Source organism: Saimiri boliviensis, chromosome Y, assembly GCF_048565385.1.
Source record: "Saimiri boliviensis isolate mSaiBol1 chromosome Y, mSaiBol1.pri, whole genome shotgun sequence".
Lineage (NCBI taxonomy): Eukaryota > Metazoa > Chordata > Mammalia > Primates > Cebidae > Saimiri > Saimiri boliviensis.
The window spans coordinates 7883405-7900022 of NC_133471.1; the positions used below are offsets into that span (position 1 = coordinate 7883405).

At 37.4% G+C, this 16618-nt stretch overlaps 1 pseudogene; it reads left to right on the forward strand.

Annotated features, from left to right (window-relative positions):
• Positions 1 to 16618, forward strand: part of LOC141583056 (coiled-coil domain-containing protein 150-like) — a 115387-nt pseudogene that overhangs the window by 45517 nt on the left and 53252 nt on the right.

The window sequence follows — 16618 nt, forward strand, 5'->3', positions numbered from 1 at the left end:
TGTAGTTTCTTATTACCCACCTTCTGAAGTCTGATTCTGTCATTTCATCACACTCCTTCTCCATCCGGTCTTGTTCTCTTGCTGGTGAGGAGTTGTGATCCCTTTTAGGAGGAGATGTGTTCTGGTTTCGGGAGTTTTCATTTTTTTAGTGCTGGCTTCTTCCCATTTTTCTGGGTTTATCCACCTGTTGTCTTTGTAGTTACTGTCTTTCAGATTGGGTCTCTAAGTGAGCTTCCAGTTCATGGATGCTGAAGTTAATTCTATTTTTTTTTTTAACTTTCCTTCTAACAGTTTGGCTCTTCTGCTATAGGACTGCTGAGGTCCTCTCCGGGCCCTGCTTGCCTGGTGATCTCCTGCAGCAGCTGCAGAATAGTAAGGGTTACTATCAGATTCCTCTTCTGCTGTCTTTGTCTCAGAAGGATGCTCGCCAACTGTCAGTCCATTCTCTCCTTTATGAGGTGACTTTTTGGATCTATAGGGGTCAGGAAGCTACTTGAGGAGTTAGCCTGTATTTTACTGGGGCTCAAGTCCTGAGCTATGAGCTTCTTTGTTCATTCAGAGCTGCTGGTTTGGTACGTTTAGGTCTGCTGCAGCTGAACTCATAAACCACTTTTTGTTCCCAGGTGCTTGGTCCCGGGGATTTAGGGCTTTATGAGTTTCTGTTGTGCTGCTGCCCTTTTTGTTTTTTTCTTTCAGGCCTGCCCTGCCCAGCTAACAGCCCACCCAGTGACTGTCTGCCTGCAGAGGCTTTGCTGAGCTGCTGTTGGCTCCACCCAGCTGCCGTTTGATCTTCCCTGCAGTCCTGTTTATATGGACATAGTTAGAACTGCTTTGGCAATGGTGGCTCTTCCTCTGTTATGGCGGACTCTCTCTGTTGTGGCAGGTTGCCTCAGCAATGGCAGGTTTCCTTAGCAATGGCAGCCTGCCTCCGTAGCGGTGAAGAGTCTCAGTAATGGCAAACACCCCTTCCCCACAGAGCCAGACCATCCCAAGTTCAGCTGTGCTTGCTGTGAAATACTCAACCCAGAGCATTTTCAATTACTGTTGTTGTTGTTGTTGTTGTTGTTGTTGTTGTTGTTGTTGTTTGGTGTGGTGGCTGGGACCAACTGAGCCTGATCACCTGGCTCCCAGACTCAGAGGTCTTTTATTCATTTTTTAAGTTGAACGACCCAGCGTTCCAGTCACTTGTTGAAAAGGCGCTGGGATCTCCCATGCTGCGACTCACTGAGATGTCTCAAACAGCAGCACCGAGGCGGGTTTTTTTGTCTAGGAATCTCCTGGCCTGGTTATTTCAGATGAATGGGCAACTCTGCCATCTCCTCTGATCACCAGCTAAGAGGGCTCCCATACTAGTGGCTTTTGTAAGGAGAAACACCACAACAGGGCGTGATCAAAGCAGCCTCATGGGCCAAATCAGCCCCGTGGAGGCCAAAACAGTGCACCGGCAGAACAACGGCACTGGCAACCCCTCTGCCTGGGAATCTCCTGGTCTGCGGGCAATAAAAATTCATCTGGAAATGCAGTGTCCACTCACCCTCTGCACTTTCACTAGGAGCTGAACTCCTGAGCTGTTCTTAGTTGGCCATCTTCCCAGCACTCTCCTAGAATTTTTAAAATGATATTATATACTTATCTAGAAAAAAATTCAGTAGATTATCAGGACCTGTAAGTTGCCATCCTTTGCAGTCTTCTGGGGTCCTTTAGAAAAAATTATTTTACATGTTACAGGTTCAAGTTTAAGGACTTTAATAATGTTGAGGTAGATGTGGGGAAAAGACATTCTTTGTTTGGTATTGGGATTATAAAACAGTCCAACTTCCTATGGAGTGCAATTTAGCAACAGTTAGCACAACTCTCACCCTACAATTGTCCTTCTAGGACATTTTCGTGCTGATATACTGGCTTGTACATGTGACATGTATACGAGGTTACTTACTGAAGTATTGTTGATTAACAGCTGCAGAGAAATCAACCAAAATCTCATCAGTAAGAGACTGGCTAAATAATAGTGTATCCATAGTTTGCAATACTGCTTCAAGATATGTATGTTGTTAGGTTTCAACAATAAAACTTGAGAAGAGTTTTTATATGTAATATTTTATATGTATATGTAATATTTTACTATTTGGATGTAAAAGGGCTGGGGAGATAAAGAATATATATATATATATATATATATATATATATATATATATATATATATATATATATATTTATATATATATACACATGTATAAGCATAGACTATCTCTAAAATGACCCATAATAAACTGGCAACATTATTTTTGAGTAAGGAAACTGAGCAGCTGGGATGTTTTTCACTTAATCTTTTTCTGCTTTAAGAAAACTGTGAATGTATTACCTATCCAACATAGTTTCATGAACATTTCCTTTTCAACAAAACTGAGAGCAGAGAAGGGATAGCGTTTTCAACAAATGATGCTGGGTAACTGGATATCCATATGCAAAAACAGAGTATCACTGGTCCATACATCACAAAATATATAAAAATTAAAATGGATCACAGATCTAAATGTAAACCCTGAAACTGTAAAAATCATAGAAGAAAACATAGGAAGAAATCTTAGTGATCTTGGATTACATAAAAATTTCTTAGATTTGATGTCAAAAGCATGATCCATAAAGGGACAAAAATGATAAATTGGACTTCATCAAGTTTGACACCTTATGCTCTTCAGAAACATTAAGTGAATGAAGAGACAAGCTACAGGTTGGAAGGAATTATTTGCAAATCATATATCTGATTAAGACCTTGTTTCCAGAAAGCATTACAAATGTATTATTAAAATTTAAATACTAAGAAGAAAATGTAAGAAAAAGAATAGGCAAAAATTCAAACATATTTTCTTCAGCAAAGATACATAGCTGGTAAGTAAGTGCTTGAAAAGAGATTAAGCATCAGTTATTGGGGAAATGCAAATAAAATCACAGTGGGATGCTACCACACACCTATTATTATTACAAACATTTTATAACTTATTTTGGGAATTTGTTTAAAAGTGAAACATACTGCCACCATATGACCCAGTCAGTGCACTACTAAGTATTTACCAAAGACAAATAAAAGTATGTCTCCACAAAGACTTGTACAAAAGTGTTCACAGCAGTTCTATTTGTAATGACTTAAAACTGAAAAAATCTTAAGTGTCCACCAAGTGAATGTATAACAAAATTGTGATATTCCTGCAATAGAATACTAAAGAACAGAAATAACTATTATATAGACAGATTGAATGACTCTCAAAATAATTACACTGAGTGAAAGAAGTTATTCAAATAAGGGTGCATACAATTGCATATTAAATTCTGGAAAATGCAAGCTAATCTATTGCGACAAAAAATAGATCAGTGATTACTTTTGAGAATCAGTAGGAGTGTGGGAAAAAAAATAGAAGGGAGAGATTATAAAGGAACATTAGGAAACTTTTGGAGATAATGGAAATGTTCAGTATCTTAATTATGGTTTCCAAGTCTTATACATATGTCAAAACTTACCAAAATTTATACTTTAAGTATATGTAGCTTATTATATGTCACTTATACCTCAGTAAGGTGGTTAAAAATTCATGCTACCTATTCAAAAATGTATTAAATGTTTAACATTCTTCTGTTTTTAGGACATAGTCTCACTCTGTTGCTAGGCTGGAGTACAGCGGTACGATCTTGGCTTGCTGCAACCTCTGCCTCCTGGGTTCAAGCGATTCTTGTGCCTCAGCCTCCCGAGTGGCTGGGATTACAGGTACCCAGCACTACATTTGGTTAATTTTTTTTTTTTTTTTTTTGGTATTTTTAGTAGAGATGGGGTTTCACCATGTTGGCCAGGTTGGTCTTCATCTCCTGACCTCATGTCTACTCGCCTCTGCCTCCCAAAGTACTGGGATTTACAGGCATGAGCCACAGTGCCCAGCCTAAAGTAACATTCTTGAAAGGACAGAACTATAGAAATAGAGAACTGTACATCAGTGTAGTATGGGAAAGAAAAGGGCACAAATTAGTGGTTGCCAGAGGACAGGATGGGTTTTTGGAGGGAAGTGTGAATACAGAGATAGCACAAGGGAATTATTCTCTGGTGATGGAACAGTTCTGTGTCTTGACTGTGGTGGTGGTGGTCACATGAATATGTAAATAGGATCAAATTGCATAGAACTGTGTGCATGCACATGCACACACGTATACACATAAATGAAGGTTGAAAAAAATGGCATAAGTGGAATAAATTATGTAATCTAGTTAATCTAGTTAACAATTTATGAATGTCAATATCCTGGTTTTGATGTTGAACTACAGCAATATGAGATGTCTCCATTAGAAGTAGGATAAAGGGACCACGCGCAGTGGCTCACATCTATAATCCCAGCACTTCGGGATGCCAAGTTGGGCGGATCACCTGAGGTCAGGAATTCAAGATCAGCCTGACCAACATGGTGAAACCCATCTCTACTAAAACTACATAAATTAGCTGGATGTGATGGTGCACGCCTGTAATGCCAGCTACCTGGGAGGCTGAAGCAGGAGGGTGGAAGTTGCAGTGAGCCCAGATCATGCTATTAGGCTCCAGCCTGGGTGACAGAGAAAAACTTCATCTTCAAAAAAAAAAAAAAAAAAAAAAGTGAAAAAGCAGGATGAAGGGTACATCAGACAGACTCTGCACTATTTTTGCAACATCCTGTGAACCTAAAATTGTTTTGAAATAGAAAGTTTAAAAAGTCATATTTAAAATGTATGATTATCTGAGCTGATGGTATGAATCTACTAAAACTGTTTCAAGGATATAAGATTCTACTGTACATTTAAAATTCGGATTCTAAATTGCTATGACTTATTGTAATCACTGATGTGTCATGTTTTGTAAGGTTATTTATTGTTTCTTTTTTTTTTTTTTTTTCTGCTTAGGTGAAAGAAGTAAAAAAGAACTGTCCCGAACAGTGAAGTGTCATAACACAGTCCTGAAAGAAAGTCAGAAGTTGAAAGAGGATATGGAGGCTATGGTGGACAGGGAAAATAAGAAAAATCAGTCCCTTCTCACTGTGTGTCACTGAGAAGAAGCACTTTTGAAATATTTCATGAGCCATATGTTTTGCTTTCTTGCTTCCATTAGTAAGAAAGAGTGAGGATTGATCAGGGGAGGATTTCATTTTTTAGAGAAAAGATAATTTTAGAATAGTTTAAATTTTTTCCCTTAAAATTACATCATATATATAACTCCCAATTTTTTTAAAACTTAACTTTCTGTCTTAAATACCAAAAGAGAAAGTTCTAATTTTTTCTGTTGAAACATGACTGATCTTGGTAATAGTAACCTTTATAGTTTTGTTGTATTATGTAATATAAGATTTCTGTGGTGCTTTCTCTTTAACAGAGTGTGCTTAGTGGGAATAGAGTTCACATATCAAACTTCTCTTTGCCAGCAAGTGCTAGATTTTGCCTCTCCAAGGAGGGCTCTGAGTTACCTCATTGTTCAGCAGCTTCCACTTTCTCTTATAGTCTTTTTTCTCAGATAATTCTGATGCATTTCAGATATATTATTTCCATTTGACCTCATCAGAAGACTTCTAAGAGGCCAGCCTGGTATCACCTTGGATGGAGGTTGTGCTGAGTCAGGCCTCTCTGGTTAATGTGTTTTCTGTAACATGACCATAGTTGGGAAGCTGCAGAGTTCACCATAAGATCTGGGGTCAGCTTTTCTTGTTCTCTACAGTAACTTAAGAAACCACCTAAAAATGAAATATACTTTAAGTTTTCCCCTTAACATCCTATTGTATCTGCTTGCCTGCTTTCCATAGTCTTTCCAAGGAGTAATGGGATCCACAAGCAGAAGAGTAACCAGAAAGGATCAAATGTCTTCGTGTTGTTTCATTTTCTGTTAAGTGGGAAACTTTCAGCGACAATTGGCAGAGGCTAAAGAAGACAACTGCAAAGTGACAATCCTGTTGGAGAATGTCCTGGCTTCTCACAGTAAGATGCAAGGTGCTCTGGAGAAAGTACAAATAGAGGTTGGGCGGAGGGATTCAGAGAGTGCAGGCCTCAAGAAAGAAAGGTACCTGTGGGTTTTTTTCCCTATCATTGGTATTACTGCACTGTATTAAGGAACAGTGTGAAGTTAATAAATAAAATCACTTTATGTAGCTTCCTTTGCAAAAATCTAGTAAAATAGTATGTTTAGAGAACTAACAAATTAGAGAAAATCTAGAATTAGAAATATTATTTTCAAAAATTCAGAATGCCCCTATAATGTAGTAATGTGAAGGAATTTCTAGACTATATAGCCTAGAAATTCATTAGCTGTACTGTTGTTTTACCCTTGCTTTCTGCACCACATAAACCTAATTCTTTCCTTCTACAGAGTAGTAATTGTCAAGATAATTGAAACTAAGTACATACTTTAGTTTGAATTAGTTATCTATTTATTATTATCCTGTTTCAAGATTAATAGTTATTTTAGGTGAATCATTCTGTGAACCACTTCTAGCCATGTTTTCTAAGTAAATTTCTTCATAGAATGTTTCAAAAATTAAATTTCTTTTTAAGTTAAAGAATAAATGGTCTGAGATTAATAGGGCATATTGCCTCTATGTTATGAGAGAACAAGTGAGATTTATTTTTTTCATTGTGTTTATCTTTTTTACATAGTATGAAAGTATATTACCTTTGAATTTTTAAAAAGTCAAGGAATAGTATTAAAAATATTTACTATTCACAATACATTTATAAGTGGCTGTTATATATAGATGCAGAAATCTCAACAGCAAGCCAATCTTTGTAAAGGTGACATATTTTTTGCTAGTGATATGTATCACCAGTAAAATTGTAAATTATGTATTATAGAGACATATATCACAAGTAAAATAAATATATAGCATAAAATTACCAGCTCATAAGTTCGTCAGAAACACGTATTAATAGCCTGATATGTGAAGACAAATTGAATTACAAATGAGACAAGTTATTTAATTCCTGGAAGGCTTAGTTTTTTCTTTTTCCTTTTTTTTAAGGCTAGTCAAGTTAAGAAGTGGGATTGGAGAAGGAACAAAGAAATCTGTAACTGTGATCAATTAGTTGTAAACACCACTGCACTCAGACCAGCAGAGCCTTAGTTTCTTAACCTGAAGCTGAGGGTACTAATTGTCGTCTATGAACTCTCAGATATTTTGAGCATCTATTTTAGCTTCTTAGAAGAACTCCCAAGTGGTATCATTCCTAAATGATTCTTTTCTATAGTCATTCTTTCTGTGTTTTCTGTTTTTAGGGATCTCAATCATCAGAGGATGCAGAAGCTAGAAGCTGAAGTGGACCAGTGGCAGGCCAGGATGCTTGTTGTTTGTCATGGAGGACCAGCACAACAGTGAGGTCAGGGCCAGGCTTTAAAAAATGATAACATTGATACTTTTGGTTTTATTGGGATATTACTGTTTTTGAGAAAAACTTTTTTCAGTCAAGTCTGAGTTTTGGACAGTGACATACCTACAGATGGGAAATTGACCTGTCTTACAATGAGTCACTTATTGGCAAACTAGTACCACAATAATGACTAATCTCTTTGTCTTATATGGTCTGCATTTTTCTTTATTTATTAATGCACAGATGACTTCAGAAGTTCATAGGCTTAGAAAATAGCTTATAATCTGTCAGAAGCAGCTAGAGTGATCCCACTATTCATAGGAAGTCACCTACACACACATAGTCACCTACACACACATGGTCACGGGCATGTGTACATACCTGTATATGTATCTGTCTGCACATATAAAATACACATGGATATTAAGGTTTTATTTCCTGTAGATATCTGTAAGGAGCAGCTGACAGGTCTTTTTTTTCCCTCTAGGGAGTGAGACAAGAAGGTCATAGGATCAGGAAGGGGAATTTAGTTTAAAATTTTAAAAATTAGGATAAATTAAGATGGATCTGTTTACCAAAACTCTCTGTTGACTAATGGAGCACACATTTCCCGTTGGCTTCTAAGTGTTTCCTAAGCAATGTCTGTAATAAGTTCTCACATATACATTCCAGGCAGCTGGAATCTTTGCTTCTGGTTCTATCTAATTGTTTCAATAGCACTTGATGTTAGAATGTGAGGAGTGATTACACAGTGTTAGGGACTTCTTGCATCTCTTTGTTACAGTGGAATTGAAAACATTCTTCTCTCTTTCAGATTGAATCTCTACAAAAAGCTCTAGATATAGCTAGAGAAGACAGCAGGAAACTGGCTATGAATCTGGAACAAGCCCTCCAGACAAATAATCATCTGCAAACAAAGCTAGATCATATGCAAGAGCAATTAGAAAGCAAAGAACTTGAGCGACAGAATTTTGAAAACTTCAAGTAAGAGCAGTATAGTCACAGTAAAATTAGGAAAGTGCCTCTGGAGGAGTAAGTCACATTCACATAAATGTCTCATTCACATAAATCAGTCAAATCCTTGTCTCCTACTTTGAACTAGTACATCCAGCAGAGCCATATTAAGGACCAGGCATAGCTGAGCACCAGCAGTTAATAGCTGGCTAGAGCACGCTCATTTGACTTTCTTCTCAGCTTTTCGTTCATTCGCTATCAAGGTGCTGTTTTACATGAAGGTTAAACCAAAACTTAAAGAATATTCATTAGAAGAGACATTCATATGTTTCTACCAAGGTTTTTCTATTAACAGCTTATATGTTGTTTAAAAGCATGATTTAGACAAGAAAAAGACATCGGCCTGGGTAGAATGACTCAATCTAAGCAGATGTTAAGCCATTAAATGTTTTCAGTTTTGACCTGAGATTAGTTAGATGAGACCTATCCAGTTCAGATCAAATGATTAAAGTTTTACCCTAAATTATACATAGGTATATATTATTTACATATTATTAGCATTCCATGAAACTTTATACTTAATGGAAGTACAGTGTTCACATAGATCTTTATTCCTTTATGTATTTTTATTTATTTATTTACTTGAGACTGGGTCTCGCTCTGTTGCCGAGGCTGGAGTGCAGTGGTGTGATCATGACTCACTGCAGCTTCTACCTCCTGGGCTCAAGTAGTTCTCCCACCTGAGCCTCCTCAGTAGCAGGAACTATAAGCATGTACCACCACACCTGGCTAATTTTTTTGTATTTTTTTTAGAGATAGGGTTTCTCCATGTGGCCCAGACTGTCTCAAACCCTTGGGTTCAAAATCCACCTGCCTCGGCCTCCCAAAATGCTGGGATTACAGGCATAAGCTGCTGTTCTGGCCTACATATTTATTCGTTTCATTTAGTGAGCATGTTGATAGAGGAAAGAGGTATAAGCTGAAACAAAGACAGTATTTTCCAGATATATGATATCTGCAAATTTTATATTCAGCTGAAATGTTACTGCCTTAACAGTATGATTGTGCCTTATTGTGTTTATGTAATGGTTGGCAGCATCATTTAAAACTCTTCAGTGTCAGTGTAGGTAATTATAATTTAGATGGTTCGTAATTTTTCAAAAGTCTGAAAATTATTTAGGTAACTATAAAATGTAGTTCCTACTGCTACTGCTTATAACAAACAAAACCAAAAAGAAAAAAACAAAACAAAACAAAACAAAAAAAAAAACATGGTTAGGAATTCACAGCAAAAGCATGAGGTGAGAATTAGAGGTCTCCTTGCAGCATTTGTTTCAGAATTTACCTTTATGTCACTACTTATGATAATAGTTTGTATTTTCATCATAGGTAAATCATGCTGCATATCCTAAAATCATATGCAGAACTGTGCTTATCAGTGCACAAGCTTAGGAAGACAGAGCAGGTTTTGGAGAACTTGTTGAGTTCCAGATGGTTATTTAATAGATTTAGAAATGTAGGTTTAGTTCTAAGAGGCTGCTAGTTGGAATTCATCTCTATAAAGATAAAAGCTAAAGTCCAGGCATGATGGGTCATGCCTGTAATCTCAGCACTTTGGGAGGCTGAAGTGGGCAGATCATAAGGCCAGGAGATTGAGACCATCCTGGCCAACATTGTGAAATCCTCAACCTGGCACCAGAGCAAGACACCATCTAAAAAAAAAAAAAAAAAACAGGATAAAAGATAAAGCCTTGGAATGGGTTAGACTGCCATGGGCAAAGTATAGAGAGAGAACCAAGGCCAGAATTTGAAGATGTGCTGCATTTCAGGTAGAAGTGGAACAGAGGCCATAGAAAGATCTAGAAAAGGAGCATTTAGTGGAGGTAAGGAAAAAATTGGGAGAATATAATATCACCAAAGGCAAACAAAAAGTGAGTCAGATGCTACAGTCAGAGAAAAGAGAGGAAGCCACTGGGTTTTGCAACAAATACCTACAGCTCATCCTCGAGATGGCCAGTTTCTGTAGATATTGGAGATAACACAGAGTAAGTAATAGATGAGGAAAGGCAGTCAGGGAGGAAAATGGTGAAGATAAGGAAGGTTATATAGCAGCTCAAGAGCATAACATGAAGAAGAGTTATTCTGCTGCTGTCCTGTTTTTAGAATGAGAGGAACTGGACCATGATTAAAGAGTATGGGAAAGAACTTGATTGAACTGGAGAACAAGAGAGAGGATAATTAGAACAGTTAACTTCAGAGATGAGGTTGGATGTTTCTTCCTTTGGGTTTAGAGGAAAGCAGAAGCTGGGTGAATGAATCTTCAGAAGGCTGTTGAGGAGACTGATTGGTAGAGGGTCTGTGATTTTCCATAGTAGAAAAAAGTACAAGGTGAATACATTCTAGAGATCTGCTGTATAACACAGGGCTAAGCTTTAGTGAACAACACTGTTTGTTTGCTTAAAATTTGTTAACAGGGTAGATCTCAGGTTAAATGTTCTTACCACAGTAAAAAGAAGAAGAAAGTAAGAGTTGAAGTTGAAGTGCTGTATAGGGACTTAGGGCAGAGCTAGAGACTTGAGAGAAATGTTTTAATTAAAAATTAAAGTTAATAAAAAATTTAACTTAAAAATCTAAAATTTAGAATTTGAATGTTTAGAGCTAGATGATGATGATGACAATAGCTAATATTTGTTACATGATCATGATATGTCGGGTAATATGCTAAGGACTTCACATGCATTATTTCCTTTGGTACAAACTATTACCCTATGATGGTGGTTAGTGTTGCTATTCCCATTTTGAAGATAAGGAAACAAGCAGGGGAAGTAGGTGTACTATACTCAAGGCCAGACATCATCTTATTAGAGCTGAGATTAGGATCCAAGTGGCAGCAGGCTGACTCCAAAACTTAAGAGTCTTAATCGTTTTGATATAATAAACACAATAAATTTAAAGGCAATTTAGAAAGTTATAAGAAAATCAAAATACAGTACTGTACAAATGATGGTTTTGTTCTCTTTCAATAGCTCCATGAATTTTTGCTTATTTTCTAGATTGATGTGGGCATGGGGAGGAGTGTGAGAATGTAAGAAAGAACCATCATTATCCTTAGTGATGTCAGGATTTTCCATCCCTTTATGCTGCGCCTTGAGGATAGGCTTCAGCAACTTTTTAGATGTGATGTACCAAAGTTTATTTGATACATTCCTGCCTCGGGGACTGGAGGGACAGTTGCAGTTACTACCTGCAAGTCTGCAAGACCAAGCCCACTGAATGCTGCCAAGTGGACAGACTGAATCCTTTAGTAGATGTGCTTTTAGAGACACATGGAGAACACAGATATATTATGCAATTAAGAGCAAGAGATGAACAGGAGAGAGAGGGAAAATGAAGATGATTTCATGTCAGGGCAGGCTCCTCTTCCCCTTTGAGAAATAACCAGTAACTCAAGAGTAATCACAGAGTAAGTCATTATCAGCTAGATCAGAGAGTGTTAAAGCTGGAAGAAGCCTAATAATTGTTTAAGTACATTTAGTCCTTTTTGGAGTCATTTATCCTTTTAAAAGTCATAAGCTATATACTCAGCTATACCCCCTCACACACGCATACACATTTTGCATATTTCAGGGAATTCCCACATTCTCAGAAGATTAACCATGGGTCTTGAACAAGGAGTTCAATTTAGGAATGCTGATCTAATTTAAAGCTCTCAGTTTAAAGATAAGGAACAATATTATTAGAAGTTAATATTTAAATGGTAAATAGCTGCCAGCAAAAAGATATCATCTTACTAGAGCTGAAATTACAATACAGGCAGCAGCAGCAGGCTGACTCCAAAACCCATAGTTTTAATCGCTTTACTATAGTAAACAGAATAAATTCAAAGGCAATTTAGAAAATTATTAAGAAAATCAAAATATAGTGCTGTGCAAATAATGGTTTTGTTTGAAAAGACAAAGGCAAGAGAAAAGATAAAAACAAATATCTCAAAGTATTTCTGCTTCCTCTAATATTTTTCTTTGATGTGAGTTTTTTTACTCATTTGATTAGATCTCTTTATGTACAATTAATGTTTTTTAATATTACAGAGAAATTCACTTCTTTTTTATTCTGTTAATGAACTCCAAATTAATGAGGTTCACCAGACTACTGATAGGCTGCTTGTTTATAAATCACACACCTTTTAGAGTTGGATACTCCCCGCCAAAACTTTCTTACCTCTTAAAGTGATTTCTAAAGGTGACTTAACTCTTTTCAAAACAGAACAGATGACTGAAGAGTCCAAAATGGAAGCAGAATTGCGTGCTGAACACATTGAAGCTCTAAGAAAGCAGTTTCAAATCGAGAGAGAAACTGCGAAGAAAGTGACACAACGGGAAGTGGCTGAGGTATAGAGTCATGAGAAAAGTTTCTCTCTTGGTGAATGCCTCTTAGGAGGATAAGCAGCTACAAGATTTCAGAGAATGGGTGCAGTTGTTCTTTGCTTTGACTCTTCTCATCCCCTTTTGACCAGCAAGCCAGATGCAATTGAGGCCTCTCTGTAAAGCAACATACAAGAAAAAAGTTTCTGACAGATAATTATCTGCCCAAAAAAGGAGTACCTTGATGGGAGATTTCCCATCATCTCTCTTCTCTGTTCACTTAACTGGCATCTATTCTGCATCTACATTTCCTGAGAGACACAGGGAAAACAGTAGAAGATATGGTCCATGCCCTTGTATGTGCCAATGACCCTTGTTTGTGATCTCCACTCTGGACATGAGACAAATAGGGAAAACATCAGAGAACTTTCTTGGGTAGCTAGAGGCTGGGTGCAATTTTGAAGGAATTCAAAGTAAGAGAAAGTTTATTTTAGGCCATTTGGTTGATAGAAGGAAAGCTTAATGAGAATACAGGATTGAGACGAGCAGAGATGACAGGGATGGACACCTTACAAAACAGCAAAGGCCAAGCTTACTTATAAAAATGAACAGGACATGTTAGCAGATGAAAAGTAGCCTTTCTTGATTATAGCAGAGACTTTGGAAAATGGTAGATAGAAAGTGTTAACTTACATAGAACCACCTGATGGATGGCCTTAGTTATGGAAATGTTGGATGTGAACTCTTAAGCAGAGATGAAGTATTACTTAAGAGTGAGCAGTGGATGGCAAGATAGAAGCATGAGTTTAGGAAGGTTAATGTAACAGCAGAAGACAGTAGAGAAGAATAAAGAGAAACTGTAGGCATGGAGGCTCAAGAAAACTCTAACAGTTAATTTGAGTATTAGATGATTAGGGCCAAGCAAAGTAGTTCAGTTGAAAAATAGAGAAAAGCCAGTAGAAAAACCATCAAACAGGCTGGGCAAGGTGACTCACCCCTGTAATCCCAGCACTTTGGGAGGCCAAGGCAGGTACACCTGAGGTCAGAAGTTTGAGACAAGCCTGGCCAACATGGTGAAACTCGATCTCTACTAAAAATACAAAATATTAGCCGGGCACAGTGGTAGACAGCTATAATCCCAGCTACTCAGAGGAGGCTGAGGCATGAGAATCACTTCAACCTGGGAGAAGGAAGTTGCAGGGAGGTGAGATTGCACCACTACACTCCAGCTCGGGCAACAAGAGTAAGACTGAAAAAAAGAAAAATCATCGAACAGACATTAAATGTTATATCATGGAGTGGGGGGGGGGGGGATTAAAGTAATTCTTTGGTTGGCATGGATGGTCTGTGTTTCACCAAATTTGTTACATTTAGTAGTTGCAATTGATGGAAACTATTTGCAAAATCAAACTCAAATAATGGTATGTAAAACAATTTTGTGAATTGCAAAGCACTATATATAAATAAAAATGTTATAAAAAGCAAATTCTGCTTTTTATAGAAGAATTGGGAAACATAAAGACATACCAACTGCAGAAATGTACCTTTAGTTGAGAATAATTACAAAACTGAAATTCTTTGAAGAAGGATCAGTGACAGTGACGAACAGTGAAAGTGTGACAGCAATGAGAAGTTGGCAGCACCAATAGGCTCACGGAGCACTGCCTGAGTCCCAGCTCTGCTGTGTATTAATTTATTGTCTGAATAAGTGACTTAATTTCTGAGTTTCAGTTTGCTCAATCATAACATGTAAACCATCACAACTACTTTCTAAGTTTGTTTTGAGAATTAAATGGGAAAGCATTTAAAAAGGAATTTTCGCAGTGCCTGAACTTAATCAGTACAAAGTAAATGATATTTGTTAGGGCTTATCCAGTTTGAGAAAGGCTGTGATTGAGGTAACAGTGGACTGTCTAACAGAAAGTTAGTTGGGTAGTAATAAAAGAGTGTATTGTAAAGTTATGATCTAAAAGAAGGAACTAGTATAGAGAGAAAAGGTACAGACACCCTTGACTTCACTCTGCCATTTTAAATGCTACCAGCCACAGAGAATACCACCTTCCCGTTTTCTCCCTTCTCAACTACCTCTTGCTCCTAAAGTTTTCAAGTGACACTGCTTTAATGGAATATTAGAAGGACAGAATGCTGTAAAATTATTTAAGTAACTATGCAGTTTTTTTCACGAGAGAAATTAAAATCCTTAAGAACGAAAAACAATATTATAAAAATGTGTGCCATGGCAGTCAATAGCTGACAGATATTTATAGAAACTGCCATATAATTCATTTTCTTTCATTTATTTATTTATTTATTTATTTATTTATTTATTTATTTATTTATTTTTGATGGAGTTTCACTCTTGTTGCCCAGGCGAGAGTGCAATGGCGTGATCTCAGCTCACCGCAACCTCCGCCTCCTGGGTTCAGGCAATTCTCCTGCCTCAGCCTCCTGAGTAGCTGGGATTACAGGCACACGCCACCATACCCAGCTAATTTTTTGTATTTTTAGTAGAGATGGGGTTTCACCATGTTGACCAGGATGGTTTCGTTCTCTTGACCTCGTGATCCACCCGCCTCGGCCTCCCAAAGTGCTGGGATTACAGGCTTGAGCCACCACACCCAGCATAATTCATTTTCATTTCTTCAGACTGAGGTTACAAATGACAGAAAGAGAAAAACTTATAGCATGATAATCACAGAATTATTGTGTGCCAGACTCTACTTCTTTCTCTTTATGATCTTATTATTTGTATCCTATGAGTTAGGCTATACACACACAGTTCAGATGATGAACCTGAGGCTTAAGATAGTTAATTGCCTCAAAACACTGAGCTAGTAAGTGGTGAAGCTGGTATTTGGACTGAAATCTGACTCCAAAGCCAGGCTCTTAAAATGCAAATACTGAATATACATTTACATTCTTTATCTATTCCAAGAAAGATTTTGTTCTTTAGTGATAAAAATTGTGAAAAACCACTTGGTCTGTTGCTCCATAAATCTGCTTAATCAGACATTATTGCCTTACTAATGCTTTTTTTAAAAAGAAAGATCCAAAGACAACAAAATATTAGGACAAAACTAAGTAAGCTTCTCTTAATGGAAAGTAAAAATGTTTCAATTTTTTCATTTGTTTTAAGATGAAGAAAGCCCTTGATGAAGCTAACTTCAGATCAGTGGAAGTGTCCCGGATCAACCAACCCAGATCAACTGATCCGGATCAACCGAGAGCTGCGACAGAAACTTGCAGAACTAGAAAAAAATGCTAGAAAGTAACAAGGAGAAAATAAAGAATCAGAAGGCCCAAATTAAGCTCCACTTGTCAGCTAAGGCAAATGCTCGGAATATAGAAAGGATGAAGGTTACACGAGAAACCTCTTCTCACCTCCTGGGTACCCTATGAGGATGTAGGCAGTCAGCGGTGTCTGGGGAAGATCGGCTTTAGAACCCTACCCACCCCGTGTATTCTCTGGGAGTTACAGCCAGTTGCCTTTGGGGAGACTCTTTTTTCAGTGGAGACACTACTGTGTGAATGTTTGATTTCCCATTTGCTGCCAGTGTCACATTCTGGCTCCCTATCTGTCCTTTCTGTGTTGATTGTACTGGACTTTACTCTTTCAGGATCAGTGGGCCAGATGGGAAAGAAAGTTCAGCAGGAACTGGTAACTTTGGGTCTCATATTGGATCCTGTCTGTCATCCCATAGGCAAAAAGAGCAAGCCAGTTTTTCGACTGACAATATTTTTATGTTATTTTCCATTTACTTTTAGCAAATAGAAACAAAATGAAAGTAAATTGAGCTAATTAAGGATCAATATCAGGAAAAAAAAAAAAAAAAAAAAAAAAAAAAAAAAACTTTGAACAGGTAGATGATTTCCATATACTCTGTTTACCTGTCATGCAAAATCTCAAACTTGGAGGGTGTTCACCAAATGTCTCCATCTTTGTA